Genomic DNA, 14,657 nt, shown 5'->3' on the forward strand with positions numbered 1-14,657 from the left:
AATATTCTTGCCAGCAAGTTAAGGGAATGTGGATTGGATAAATGGATGGTAAGATGGTTAGAAAGATGCCTAGAAGGCCGGGCCCAGCGAGTGGTGATCAACAGTTCGATGTCAGGATGGCGGTCGGTTTCTAGAAGAGTGCCCCAAGGTTCGGTTCTAGGGCCGGTTTTGTTCAATATCTTTATTAATGACCTGGATGAGGGGATGGATTGCACCCTCAGCAAGTTTGCAGATGACACTAAGTGCGGGGGAGAGGTAGATATGCTTAAGGGCAGAGATTGGGTCCAGAGTGACTTAGACAAATTGGAGGATTGTGCCACTAGAAATCTGATGAGATTCAACAAGGACAAGTGTAGAGTCCTGCACTTGGGACGGAAGAATCCCAAGCATTGTTACAGGCTGGGGACCAACCAGTTAAGTAGTAGTTCTGCAGAAAAGGACCTGAGGGTAACAGTGGATGAGAAGCTGGATATGAGTCAACAGTGCGCCCTTGTAGCCAAGAAGGCTAATGGCATATTTAAGAGGAGCATTGCCAGCAGATCCAGCGATGTCATTATTCCCCTTTATTCGGCTTTGGTGAGGCCACATCTGGAGTATTGTGTCCAGTTCTGGGCCCACCACTACAAAAAGGATGTGGACGCATTGGAGAGGGTCCAGCGGAGGGCAACCAAAATGATTAGGGGGCTGGAGCATATGACTTATGAGGAGAGGCTGAGGAACTTGGGTCTGTTTAGTCTGCAGAAGCAAAGAGTGAGGGGGGATTTGATAGTAGCCTTCAACTTCCTGAAGGGAGGTTCCAAAGAGGATGGAGAGAGGCTGTTCTCAGTAGTGACAGATAGCAGAACAAGGAGCAATGGTCTCAAGTTGTGGTGGGAGAGGTCCAGGTTGGATATTAGGAAAAACTATTTCCCTAGGAGGGTGGTGAAGCACTGGAATGGGTTACCTAGGGAAGTAGTGGAGTCTCCATCCCTAGAGGTGTTTAAGTCTCGGCTTGACAAAGCCCTGGCTGGGTTCATTTAGATGGGATTGGTCCTGTCTAGAGCAGGGGGCTGGACTTGATGACCTCCTGAGGTCTCTTCTAGTTCTATGATTCTATGATAAGGGGATGGTTTGATGAGAACATGATCTTGGTAACTAATTGACCATTCATTATCAGTGGGAAATAGGTCAATGGAGGGATGATAGGAGTAAACCTCATCCCACGAGGAATAACGGGGCTGCCGACAAAGGGCTTTGATGTCAGCAGGGGAGCGTCCAGACTAGCTCGCTGAGTGGACAAACAGCTGATCAGCTGTTTGTCGGCTCAGCGCGGCAGCCATGTAAATTTAAATGAAGCCGCGATCATTTAAATCGCGGCTTCATTTGCCTTTGCCTATGTGTCTAATCTACATGCCTCTGACGACAGAGGCATGTAGTCTAGACACAGCCTAAGAGTCAAGAAACGTGTATTTGAGTCCTAGCTTTGCCACTGACCAGCTGCATGACATTGGGTAAGTCCTTTGCCCATTTCCACTCTACCCTTTGTCTATCTTGCCTATCTAGGCTGCAAGTGCAATCTGCACTTTCTGGGTGGGGTACACTGTTCCACGTAGCAGCCCTTAGGCCAGCCAGCTTCATAGCTCACAAGACAGAGATCCATGCACAAAGCTCCAGAGGTCCCAGGGTCAGCTCTGCCTGCCGGCATTACACAAACTCTGTGGGATTGGGATTGTCCCTTATTAGGTAGCATGCTTAACAAAACAGGACCCTGAACTTAATTAGTGTCTCCCCTAATATAGCGCCAGATTCCCTCACCCTCAAAGAAGTAGAGAGCCTGGCACCCACTCAACAGTGCTACTTGTGGAGTCAGTGTGGATCACTGAACCTGGGCCTGAGGTCCTGCTCAGAGTAGAAATTTCAGCGGGTGGGTAACGATGCTGTTTTATCTATCCACACACACAGACCTCCAGCTTCCAGAATGGAGCAGGCAGCATGGAACACTGCAGGCAACGCACATCAGTTGCATGGCATCCCACCTGGGACTGGGGTTTTACACAAAAATTGGACATAAAATTAATGATCTGTTGTGAGTGTATTAGCAGCGGTGTCTCCCAGTACACTGGTGCAGGGCAGCTGTGTGTTGTGTAATGTAGGGATAGGTTTATTCCATAATCATGAGGCTATAGATTTACAGAGATTGGGATTTCACATGGACTGGATCCAACCAGCTGGGGAAAAGTTCTGGGGCTCACGTATATCAGCAAGCACTTTGCAGATATAACAGCTCTGAAGCTGCTACACAGGCTCTGTGCTGCACCATAAATTACTGGGTAGTTATTTCTTAGTTATTTAGCATTTACAGAGTAATTAGTTCCACTTAATGTCAAGTTTTGCCAATATGTCTTCCATTAGCCAAAAAATTATAGCTGGGTTTCAAAATGGTGGTAATGCACTAACAGCTCCTAGACCTCAAACTGGGTGTGGGAGAAGGAAGGAGGGGATGTCAAAGGGGGAGAAAAAAAAGCCCTCCATCAATGTTGCTAGGCACTTATAAAAAAATTATAGATTCCTCTCTGCAAGGAATTGTCTCTGCATAGAAGTCCAGAAGGGCCAAGGAAAATGGACATCACAGGCTGGGTTTAGAGAAGCACAAACAAATATCTCCTTTTCTCCTGGCTCTCTGAGTTTGAAGCAGCAGAGGGATTAGAAAAGTTAAGAAAAAAAAACTACAGTAAATCTGTGGCCAGAGATGGGACAGAGAGAAGGCAGCAAAAAGACTGCTGCTAACACTCATTTCAAGTTTATAAAGAATGGTCATTACATCAAAATATATCTACAATAAAGTCTATCACAGTAGGGCTTCTTGGGTCTAGCATTAAATAAACAATAATAGCGTGCATGTTTGAACAATGGAATTTACAACCCCAGGTGAATTTCAAAAGTCAGATAGCTGGCTATTCATGTTGGCAGCGATTAGGCCGTCAGCCTATCAGGAAACAGGAACAATGACATGTGATTCAACTGGCCAATCACAACTAAAGCAATCAATGTAGCTGGGACATTCGGTATTGCAACAGAACTGCTCATGATACATCCCTGGAGATTCTATCTATCTATCTATCTATCTATCTATCTATCTATCTATCTATCTATCTATCTATCTATCTATATGAAGAATTTACTGAATACATTTAAATAATGAATATATTCAGAAGAAATCGTGATCTGCTAAACTCCATGAACAGAGACAGAAGCTGAATTCATCCAATACATTATTCATTGCAAATTATTCACTTGGCATTAGACCATTCCAATGGAAGAGGTTTAAACTGAAAAATTCTTCCTCACATTGATCAGCAAGAGCTTGGGAACTACCTCCCTGTGTTTCCCTTACCCATGGAAGAATGTATGGACAGATAACACAGCCCCACAAAAGTTCCCTACTTTATTACTCCAGAAGAATCTGCAGTGTTAGTACTTGGATAGCTTCAGAGAGGCTACACTGTAAAAGGGGCCTCCCTCTCAGGATACATTGTCCAGAGGCAATGGGAAAAGGCAGTGCAGACAATGTGGGCATAGTCATCTTGAGCACAAACCCCTCTCTAATGCAGATGGTATAGCTAGGATTTTGGCCTGGGTCTTGGGGCATGGCTGGTCTTTCCAATGGAAGTAACAAATTGTGGGAGGTGAGTTAATAATGCTCCTTTGTGATTGATTTCACCGTCCTAGATCAGTGTATGATAGATATGGGTTGAGTAACATGGAATAGTCTCTCATCCCTACTCCAAAGGGCTACATCCCACCACCTCCTTTCTCACAAACCTGAACTTACCTTTTATTCCTCTGCACGGGGACAATGGAAGCTACATAGGAGAGTAGGGATGTTCCCTCAAAGCCCTCATCTCTGTCAGCATGGACCAGCAACCCCATGGATTTCTGTTCTCTCCAATCTTCATCCTTAACATGGGCGAGGGAAGGAGAGAACTTAAGAGGAATAGGCTGACACAGAGCAAGGATGAGAAGGTAAGAAATGGGCATGTGCATGAGGCCAGACACTAGCTAATACCCAAAGACATTATGAGTCAGTTGCTAGCTTGAAAAGGCCAGAGTCTGCTCTCAGTTACATTGGTGTAAATTGTGAATGACTCCACTGAAGTTAAGACAGCCGCAACAGGGTAAGAGATCAAGATCAGGCCTGTGCCATGCTCTGTCTTGCACAGTCCCCATGACAGCTTCTCGAATGTGGCTACTTTCAAAGTGGACCTAACACTACACTGAAGACCTCTGTGCCACAGCACATCCAGCAGAGACTTGCTTGAGTAACTGTCCCCTTCTGGGTGGCATGAACCTCTGAGTGAGGCAGCCATGAGGTAGCAAAGGAGGAAAGAGATTCCCATAAGGTGAGGGAGTGGATTGAATAGACACAGCTGAAAGTCATTAAAGAATTCCAGATGGCAGGTGTGGGAAAGGCTCATCAGGTTCCCAGAAGCATTCTGGCTGGCAATTCTTCTCCACATTCTGTTTTACTGATCCACTTTCTTGGTCTATCACCTCCAGGGGCAGTGCATCTGTGTGGTTTTCTCCCAGGCAGCAGCTTGTCAGTAGAAAGGTGGAGGCCCTTTTACGAAGAGGCAGTTAGCAGAGCTCTACTTACCACTGAGTCTGCGGGACATGTGCTGTTGGGAAGAGATGGGGATTCATCTGCCAAAGATAGGGAGAGGACTAGATTCACCCAAGCTACTGATTCAGCTTGTTTCCACACACCCACAAATGCACACATCATAAACAGAAAAGGCAGACAGTGAGCGGGAGAGGTCATGCAGTAGGACAGCGGTGCAATTGGGAATAAAGCATTTGTCCTGAGCCTCTTGCTTCTCTTTGGGGGTTCATGCACTGTATTGCTGGTTCCACTGTCCCCTTTGCTGTGTGTAAATGCATGCCTCGGTTCTCTACCTGGCACATGCATCTCCCACTTCCACATGCATCCATGCATCCTCCTGGATGCATGTCATTGTGCATGGCTCATTCTACCCAATGTGGGTGCATGTCAATACCTCACCCTCTCCATGCTGTTGTGGTGTGCTGGCCTCATTCTTACTCTGTGCCTGCCAACCACATCTCTCAATTCTGTTTTTATTTACTGGCTAATTATATTTATTGCACCATTCCCACTACAGAGAAACCTACAGCCCACACTGATTGCATCATTCCTACTGCAGAGAAACCTACAGCCCACACTGGCCCTTCATACCATTCTCTTCCGCTTTGTTTTTCTTCCAGGAATGAAATGTGACTTCATCTAGCAATACTGCCCCAGACACCTGCCATCCCCATAACTCTGCCAGGCAGAGAGCTGAAAGGAAGTAGACTACTTAAAATTAGTGCTTGACAGGTCTAACCATAGACTGGATAAACTACTACCAGATCTCCTGGGCCCAGATTAATCACCAGCTCTGGGCAGATATTGGAAGGTCCACAGGGCAAACCTGTCCATCAGAAGAGAAGTTCCCAATTACACATGGTGGTCGCATCCTGCATTCCACACAGAACGTGCACCCAAGCCATGCAGCTCCAAAATCGGCTGTGCAGGGAACTTGGCAATGGGAGGCTGAGAATGCATTGATTCTGTGCATCCCAGAAGCAGCAGTTTTGGTGGCTAAAGATAAAGCTGCCCATAACCAAGGGAATGCCTGGGGAGGTTGCAATGGGTATGTAGTGCGGTCTCTGGGAGAGAGGGAGCGGGTATTTCTGCATCTTACCCCAAGTCCCAGAGGCCAGATTGACACTATTTGCAAGTCAGTTCAGTGAGACTTCACTGGGATGACAAGACCGAGAAGAGAAGCCAGGTCTCTGGCAAAGGAAGACAAGATCCAGCCAAAATAGAGGTGGACTCTGATCTGGGTTATTCTCGGGATCCATTTGTCATCGATGTCCATTCCAGAGTTGATGGCTCATTGGTACTTAGATGATGCCATCTCTACCACATCTCTCCTTTCTCTCAGAGATTCATTGCTGCTTTGGATTCCTGACCATTTGAGGGAGGTCCCCCTCTCTCTCATGCCAGCAGGTCTGGGATAGGGGAGGAGAAAAGAATCTCTTTTTCGCAACCTCTCTTTTCACAGTGGCTGCATATATTCAGTGTTTTGATGGTGTTTTATGCCTTCTAATTTCCATCTCTTGTGCATAGCCACTGGTTCCATATTTGGCAGACCTTCCTTAGGCTTCTACTGCAGTGAGCTAGCCTGCCAGCAGGCCGGCTCCCTGCAGAGATCTGTGGCAGTCCAGAGTGTTGCTGGTTTTGGTTTGTTCTTCCCCATGACTTGTTAGGTTGGTGTACGAGGCACTGAAGTAGCACTTGGAGTATTTGTTTGAGGAAGGTGCAATTAGCATTGACTATGGGGATAGCTCAGTGGTTTGAGGATTGACTTGCTAAACCCAGGGTTATAAGCTCAATCTTTGAGGGGGCCATTTAGGGATCTGGGACAAATCTGTCAGGGATGGTATCTGGTCCTGCTGTGAGGCCAGGGGTTTGGACTTGGTGTCCCTTCCACTTCTAGGAGATGGTATATCTCCATATATTCATTTTATATCATATTAATGGGGTGGAATTTAGCCTAGTGGAAGGAATAGAAGAGACAAAAAAGACCGGCGTTCTCTGGTCCCATGAGAGTGAAGGAACTAGAAAGATAAAGAGAGAGAAGGCCTCAGAAATCTGAGATATAGGCTGAAGAGGGAATGGAGACATGTGTGTTCTCTTACAGAATCAGCAAAACTTATAAAAAAAAAAGAGAATTACCCAGGGGAGTGGAATATGTGTGCAGAGCTGAGAGAAATTTTATGGAAGAAAGATATTAAGGCGAAGGAGACAATATTTGAAATGTTATTTGAAGAGAAGTTTTAATCTGATAGGGTGCGGACAGAGAATTAATGGATTTCAGTGAGTTGTACCATGCTTCAGGATGACACAGGAACAAAGCAAATGTTCTGCTACTGCTGGAGGTCACCGCCGCATCCCCAGCACAGAGCAGGCAGCTAGAGCAGAAATCCAAAAAGCATTTGAGAAATAGTTGGCTAACTCCCAGAGAGAAGGGTGCAAAATGTTTCCTAGAGCTACTTTTCCCTTAATTATTTGAGAGTTTGGTTTGAATAGAGCCAGGGGTGGCTGTGCAGAGAAATTGCCCCCTAAAGTAGCAGTCATGCCCTTAGGGATCTGGAGCCAGATTAGCTGTGGTAGGCAGGAGCTGGTGTGTGTGTCTGGAGGGGTGGGGTGGGAAATGGAGTGCAGAAGTGTGATAGCCCCTATAGCAGTGATCACCAAGCTCAGGATCCACTGGCCGATCTTGGAACCTCTGACAGGAGATCCTGACTGCTTTGGCCAAGAGGCACTTCAGCTGCCCCTCCCCCTACTGCTGTGCATATCTAGCCCTTTGCCTTGCAGCTGTCCCCTCAGGAGCTTCTTGCTTGCTGGGCAGGACAGGGGAGGGAGAAGAGGGGCACTAATATCAAGGTGCCCCCCCCCCTCTCATCCTGTAGCCTATCTCCACAGAGCAGAGAGCGGGGCACAACAGAGCTTGGGATGGAGGGAGTTTGCTGGCTGCTTTGGGGAGGGGTGCAGGGCCAGGACACTGCAACACTGCAGTGTCCTGGCCCTGAGGTAAGCAGTGCCCAGCAGAGCCACCTGAGGTAAGCAGTGCCCAGCTGGAGCCCACATCCTGAAGCCCTACCCCAGTCATGAGCCCTCTCCTGTATCCCAGGCCCCTGCCCTAGCCCTTCTGCATCCAAACACCCTCTGAGAGCCTGCACCTAGAAGAGCCCCTCTTGCACTCCAAATCCCTTCATCCAAGACCAGAACCTGCACCCCAACCCACTGCGCCTGCCTGGAGAAAGGAAGGGAGAATGGGGGAGGGAGGGAAGATGGAGTGAGCAGGAGTGAGGCCTCGGAGAAGGGGAATGAAGGAGATGGGGCAAGGGTGTTTGTGTTTGAGGTAGATCTTGGATTGCACTTACATTCAAAAAGGGATCTTTTGGTTAAAAAGGTTGGAGATCACTGCCCTATAGCCAGCAGAGGCAAACTGATCTGGGAAAAGCCAGTCACCATGCCCTGCCTCAGCTCTTCCCCTGTGTGGCTAAGCAGTTCTTTAACCAACCTATAGGTCTCCTCCCCTTACAAACCCTCTTCTCTGTTGCAAGGCTCAGCAGTCACCCATTTGCGAATCTAACAACACTCCGGTTTACATTTCACTGGGCTTTTTCATGCTTTGATGTCAGCCAGAGATACTGTCTACACCCAGCAAGCCACAGACATATATCTATTCTGACACTAAAGCATTCTGAGCAGTTAGCTAGACTGACCATTGCCTTTTCCACAGGTGTAGTGGAATTGGCTTGTAATTCTACCCTGCTTGGGCTTTGTATTCAGAAATGTCTCTGCCCAAAGAACTATATCATTGTCTGGCAGAGATCTGGGACAGTGTTCCATATAATTTTTTTCTATCCATGTGTGGAATAAATATTGTTATGTGCACGGAGGCATATGTGAAGAAACACATTTAGTGAACACATACTGATGGCTGTGGGCACTGTGGTGATCTACTAATCAGCTGGGTGGCATTTGAATGTCTCCCCAAGTTCTCAGGAACCTGTCTGAGTAAAGACTCCTTTGATCTCAGTGGAACCAGATGTTGCCACAGGAGAATTTGTAAAGGCTGGGTTAAAGGGTATGTCTACACAGCAAAGTTATTTCAAAATAACAGCCATTATTTCGAAATAACTTTCCTAGCATCTACACAAACCAACTGCTATTTTGAAATTAATTTGAAATCACAGAGGGCTTATTTTGAATTGGTAAACCTCATTCCACGAGGAATAGCGCCAATTTTGAAATTGCTATATCGAAATAAGCGCTGTGTAGACACTTATTTTGAAATAGGGGGCCTCCAGCCCTTCCCAGGGTGCCCTGCTGGACACCCTGGGCACAAGCTAACTTCTGATCTGATGCCCTGCTAGAACCAGTTCCGGCTGGCCTTAAATGTGATTCAGCATCCAATCAGTGTGGATGCGCTATTTCAAAATGCATTTTGTGTGTAGAAGTGTTATTTTGAAATAAGATATTTTGAACTATCTGTAGACATACCCAAAGTATAGACATACACAAAGGCTACGTCTAGACTGGCCCCTATTATGAAATAGCCATGCTAATTTCCAACTTTGGAATAGGGAAATCCGCAGGGGATTTAAATATCCGCCGCGGGATTTGAATAAACATGTCCGCCGCTTCTTTTCCGGCTTGGGGAAAAGCTGGAAAAAAGCGTCTAGACTGGCCCGATCCTCCGGAATAAAGCCCTTTTCCGGAGGATCTCTTATTCCTACTTTCAGGTAGGAATAAGAGATCCTCCGGAAAAGGGCTTTATTCCGGAGGATCGGGCCAGTCTAGATGCTTTTTTCCAGCTTTTCCCCAAGCCGGAAAAAAAGCGGCGGACATGTTTATTTAAATCCCGCAGGGGATATTTAAATCCCCCACGGATTTCCCTATTCCAAAGTTGGAAATTAGCATGGCTATTTCGTAATAGGGGCCAGTCTAGACGTAGCCAAAGTGATTTGCCTTCTTCCAGTCCATATACTCCCCTCTCCCTTCACCCCAAAACCATTTTCTTGTTTAGCATCTATAGCTACTCATGACTGAAGAGGTACTGGGTTAGTTCTCTAAAGAGCTGAGCTCCGTTCCCAGTTTTGCTGCAGTCTCTCTGGCTGACCTTAGACAAGTCACTTGGTCTCTCTGTACCTCTGCTCCATACCTATAAAATGGAGACAATGGTCTTCCTTTTCTCCCCTCTTTGTCTGCCTTATCTAGTTAGCTTGTAAATTCTTTGGGGCAGAGACTTTCATGACATATATATACAGGCTACGTCTAGACTGGCATGATTTTCCGCAAATGCTTTTAACGGAAAAGTTTTTCCGTTAAAAGCATTTCTGGAAAAGAGCATCTAGATTGGCACGGACGCTTTTGCACAAAAACACTTTTTGCAGAAAAGCTTCCATGCCAATCTAGGCGCGGTTTTGCGCAAGAAAGCCCCGATCGCCATTTTCACCATTGGGGCTTTTTTGCGCAAAATGGTTCTCAGCTGTCTACACTGGCCCTCTTGCACAAAAGCATTTGTGCAAGAGGGCTTTTTCCCGAATGGGAGAGTCATTGTATTTGCAGAAGAACACTGACAGTCTTACATTAGATCGTCAGTGTTCTTGCGCAAATTCAAAGTGCCCACTTTTGCGGAAAAACTTGCTAGTCTAGACGCAGCCACAGTGAATAGCACAATGGATCCTGGATCTAGGTTGGAGTCCAAAAGCATTACCACAATACAAAGGGGTAATAATAATAATAATAAAACTGTATCACAGTAAGAAGATATTGGTGAAATGAAGATGGGGCAAATTCGAACCCTATCCAAATAAACCCTGATCCTGAATTTAGTGATGCGGAGCGTGGAATGTGTAGTGTAAACATAATTCCATTGGCAAATGCTATATACAACTCCTACGTTGCTCATTTGTGTTTCTGCGAAGGGAACAAAAAATAAGGTTGTTCTGATTTGCAGCTGAAATCAGTTAGGAATACAAAGAGTAGAATATCAGGCAAAATAGGAACTCCTATCCCCAGCTCCTCTCACAAGTACATTTATAGGCAGCTTCTCAGGGCCATAAAGATTTTTTTACTACAGCAAAATCTTTAACAAATAATCACTTTACACAGTACAGTTCATCAATAAAAGCAATAGCACAAGGTTATGTAATAAATTAAATATGATGCATAGTTTGAGAGTAATAGCACTTTCAGGCATGAACTTCTTGTCACATTAAGAGCTCTGGCAAGTAGGTTTAATATCTGTGGAATTAGCAGAATTATTGACCAAGCAGTGAAGAATCAAGACAGCAAGATAATGTCATGTTAATTTTTCAAAGACAGAGACTGCTTTTCTTGCTGGGAATGCAACAAACTTTGGGGAAGGGGGGGCTGAGAGTTCCCTGGAGCTGGAGAACAGATTGAAAGTATGTTAGGAAGAAAGAGAGAACCTATTATAAATATATTAATAATTCATATAATTTAAGGCCAGCTAATCTAACTTCCTATATTAACAATTAATAATTTTTGGCATATTCAGAGTAAGATTCTGCATTCAATAAAGCTGGTTGGAAATTTTCCAACACATTGCTTTTTCAATGAAAAATATGAGTAAAACCAAACTCAAAACTTCTTTGTGGGAAAAGGCTGGTTTTAACAACTTTCTCCATTCAAAAACATGGAAAAATTTTTTGAAAATGTTGAAATATCTTATTTTGACATTCTTGAAAGGAAAAAAGATGTTTTTCTGGTTCAAAATGAGTTTTAGTTTAGAAATGTTAGCTAATTAGAGAAAAACATTTATAAAAATGGTCAGAATCAAAACAAAATGTGTTAAAATTAGCTTAACAAAATACTTTGATTGACTTTTTTAAAATGTTAAAAAAGAATTGCCAAATAGGGAACCATTTTCTGCCCAGCTCTATGTTAATCTATGCATAACCCATGTGTGCATAACCCATACTTACCCAGAGAGGCTCTTTATCTGACTCTATGACCGTATATGGAGGCTGATGAACATGCTATAGTCTTTGAGATAACAGACCTGAGCCTTTGGTTTGAGCACTAGAGGTATTTTAGATCAGAGGTCTAGAGTTCAGTTCATACAGAGAACCCAAACAGGGTCATTGTTACCAAGTGTGAACCTTCTGGGAAAGTTGAACTAGTGGAGCTCAGAACTTCTGAAAATCTAGAATCCACCAAAAGAGTCCACGGAAGAGAGATAAACTGTATCTTTCCTGTGTTCCAATCCAATCCAGTTTCTCAGGATTTAAGGCTGAAAGTAGAATGCTGCCCACAGTTCACTCTTTTACATTATACTGCCTAAATGCTATACTAAAGTGGTTATGAGTGAGTCAGTCTCTTTTCATCTCTGCCCTAGGCTAACTGTGTGACCTCACTCCCTGTAAAATATTCTAACCACTACACAAACTCCCTTCCAATGCCATTGACAGCTTGCTGCCCAAGAAAGACAAACAGGTAGTAAAATAAAATCATCAGTTTTTCATTCTTTCCGTCACTGGGAGGAGAAAAGGCCTTGCTAGCATCCCGCCTCTGTAATGGAGCAAACTTATCCATATGTCTCCTGCAGAGTGCCTCTTCCACTTCAGTGGGAATAATCTTGTGTTTGTCTCCCATCTGCAGTAAGAGTCACCCTTCTTCCACCTCAGCTTCTTGTAGCATGGTCAGCCCATTAACAGGGCAACTTTAACACAGGCTTAGAAGGATGGAGAGGAGGAAGATGTTGAAGGACAATGCTGGTATTATAGATGATGATTTCACTGATTCTGTTCCACTTTTTCTCTCTACTGACCCCTCAGAGTTCAAAGCCACAAGTGTGTTCATATTGCTGCCAGCCTGGGCAGTACAACAATGACTGGGCAGATTTTTGGCCTTGGCAGCATTGTAATGTGATTGGACAAGAGTCGGTTATGTAGAAAGGGAATTGTTTCACAAGCCCTAACAAATAATGCCAGGGCCAGCTTTGTTCCGACTCTGAGTAAGCAGCCAAGCTTTTGGTAACGACCTTCAGGCTCTTTGAGTTAGTTCGTCCTTTTGGAATATCTAGTGCTACCTCTTTTATCTGTGAAACATGCCAGCCACCTAATCCCCTGAACAATAATATTTTGGCTATTTAATTTCTCTGAATAAATATCAGAGTGAATGACAGGCAAAGAGACAAGGGGTGAGCTGGAAACTGTTCATGCTAATAAGAGTCAGAACAACAAGGAAAATAGCCTGTCACCAGAGCAGAGGTGGATATTTGCAATTGAAAGGAAGGCAGAGTGGAAGTTACAGCAACTGGAAGAGACATGAACTTGCCAGATTTATAGATTCAGTCAGCTCTGAGGTTCTTCCTATGATGCTCCTCTCTGCTGTCACAGAGGGTCACCATATTCTGAGTAAAAGGAAAATCCAACCTCTATGTTCTTAGATAGGAAACTCTTTGAGGGCAGTCTTCTTGTCCTGGGTTTGTACAGCCCCTAGCACAATGCAGTCCTGGACTGGTCCCATCCCTTTGTGTACATGCTATCAATGGCTTTTGTAGACTTAATACAACCACTTGGGGGAGGGGAGGTGTTAGAGATGTGACCAAATATTTGACCTAGTTCTGTTGGAAAGGCTACTTCGCTTTCAGAAAGGGCTGAATTACAGGAATATCCAGAGTGACAGATGGTTTCTAAACACTCTTGCTTCAAGGCAACCTCTCACTAACTGAGCTGTGAACAATCTTTTCCTGTGGGTAGGTTATTCCAAAATTGTCTGTTGCAAGGCGGGTAGTAAGAGGACACTGAACGTAATGGATCTAGTCCACTCCAGACTTCATATGAGGCTTATGTAATCATATTCTTCCAGTTGAAAGAACAACATTGTGGTTAAAACAATCGACTGAGATCAGGGCAACCCAGCTCTGCCTCTGCCATAGCCCCCTGAAGGTTCATTTCTTCGTGCTGTGTGTGGAACAGGAACAACAACAGGAACAGGTGTTCGGAGGCAAACACATTAGGGCTATGTCTACACTACGCAGTTTGCTGGAAGAGGCAATGCAAATGAAGCACTGATTAGCATTTTGTCACGCTTCATTTGCATACCCTATTCCAAGCCATTTTTGCGTAAAAACAAGCCGTGTGGCCATGTCCATTTTGTTAAAAAAACTCCTTTTTACGCAAGATCCTTAAGCCTCCCCGAGATAATCAGTGTTTCATTTGCATTGCCTCTTCCGGCAAAGCGCATAGTTTAGACAAAGCCTAATATTCAGGATGTGCCAGTCTTCTGACCTGGGAGGCAGAGTGGTATCTTCATTTGCAGGGGAAAGGGGAGTGAGATACCAGTCTCCGACAGAGTGCTTGGGGATAGGATCATGCATTTTATACAGAGCTATTTTACAAAATATGGAAACTATTACAATTTGGAGAACTAGCTGTGTGGCCTACTGGTGTATTAGCCACCTAATATACCTTAGAAAATGTTTTTATAGACAAGGAACAGAATAAATACAGAGAAAATGAAGGACATTTTAACGGCGTTAGAAGCTGCCTGCTATAAGAGCATTTCAGTGAAGTGATCATGCAGAAAGCACAACATGCAGGACAAAGAGGGTGTTTGAGAAGACGGGGACCTGCCAAGGACAACTGTCTGTGTAGGAACAAGAGGAAAAATTACCTGTTCAAACAAGTCAGGGAACACGAGAATTGCCGAGAGTGAATTCCCATCTTGTTCCTCGGGGCCTACTGCAATAGAACTAAGGCTAGTATTTTCAAACCTGCTCAGCCCATTTGAAAAACTGGCTATAAATCTCACAACAGCACTGTGGAGCAAAGAGCCCTCTGTCAAAATCTCAACCTAATGTTTCCTCAGTGCTAATGATGAGGGCTGGAAAATCTGCTTCTGGGCATTTTTGGAAATTCACATGGAACAACCTGCTCTGACTAGGACATGGAATCATAGACTCATAGAGCTGGAAGAGACCTCAGGAGTCATCGAGTCCAGCCCCCTGCCCAAAGCAGGACCAACCCTAACTGAATCATCCCAGCCGGGGCTTTGTCAAGCTGGGACATGGCTG

The sequence above is a fragment of the Pelodiscus sinensis genome, chromosome 22 (assembly GCF_049634645.1).
Source record: "Pelodiscus sinensis isolate JC-2024 chromosome 22, ASM4963464v1, whole genome shotgun sequence".
In the NCBI taxonomy this organism is placed as follows: domain Eukaryota; kingdom Metazoa; phylum Chordata; order Testudines; family Trionychidae; genus Pelodiscus; species Pelodiscus sinensis.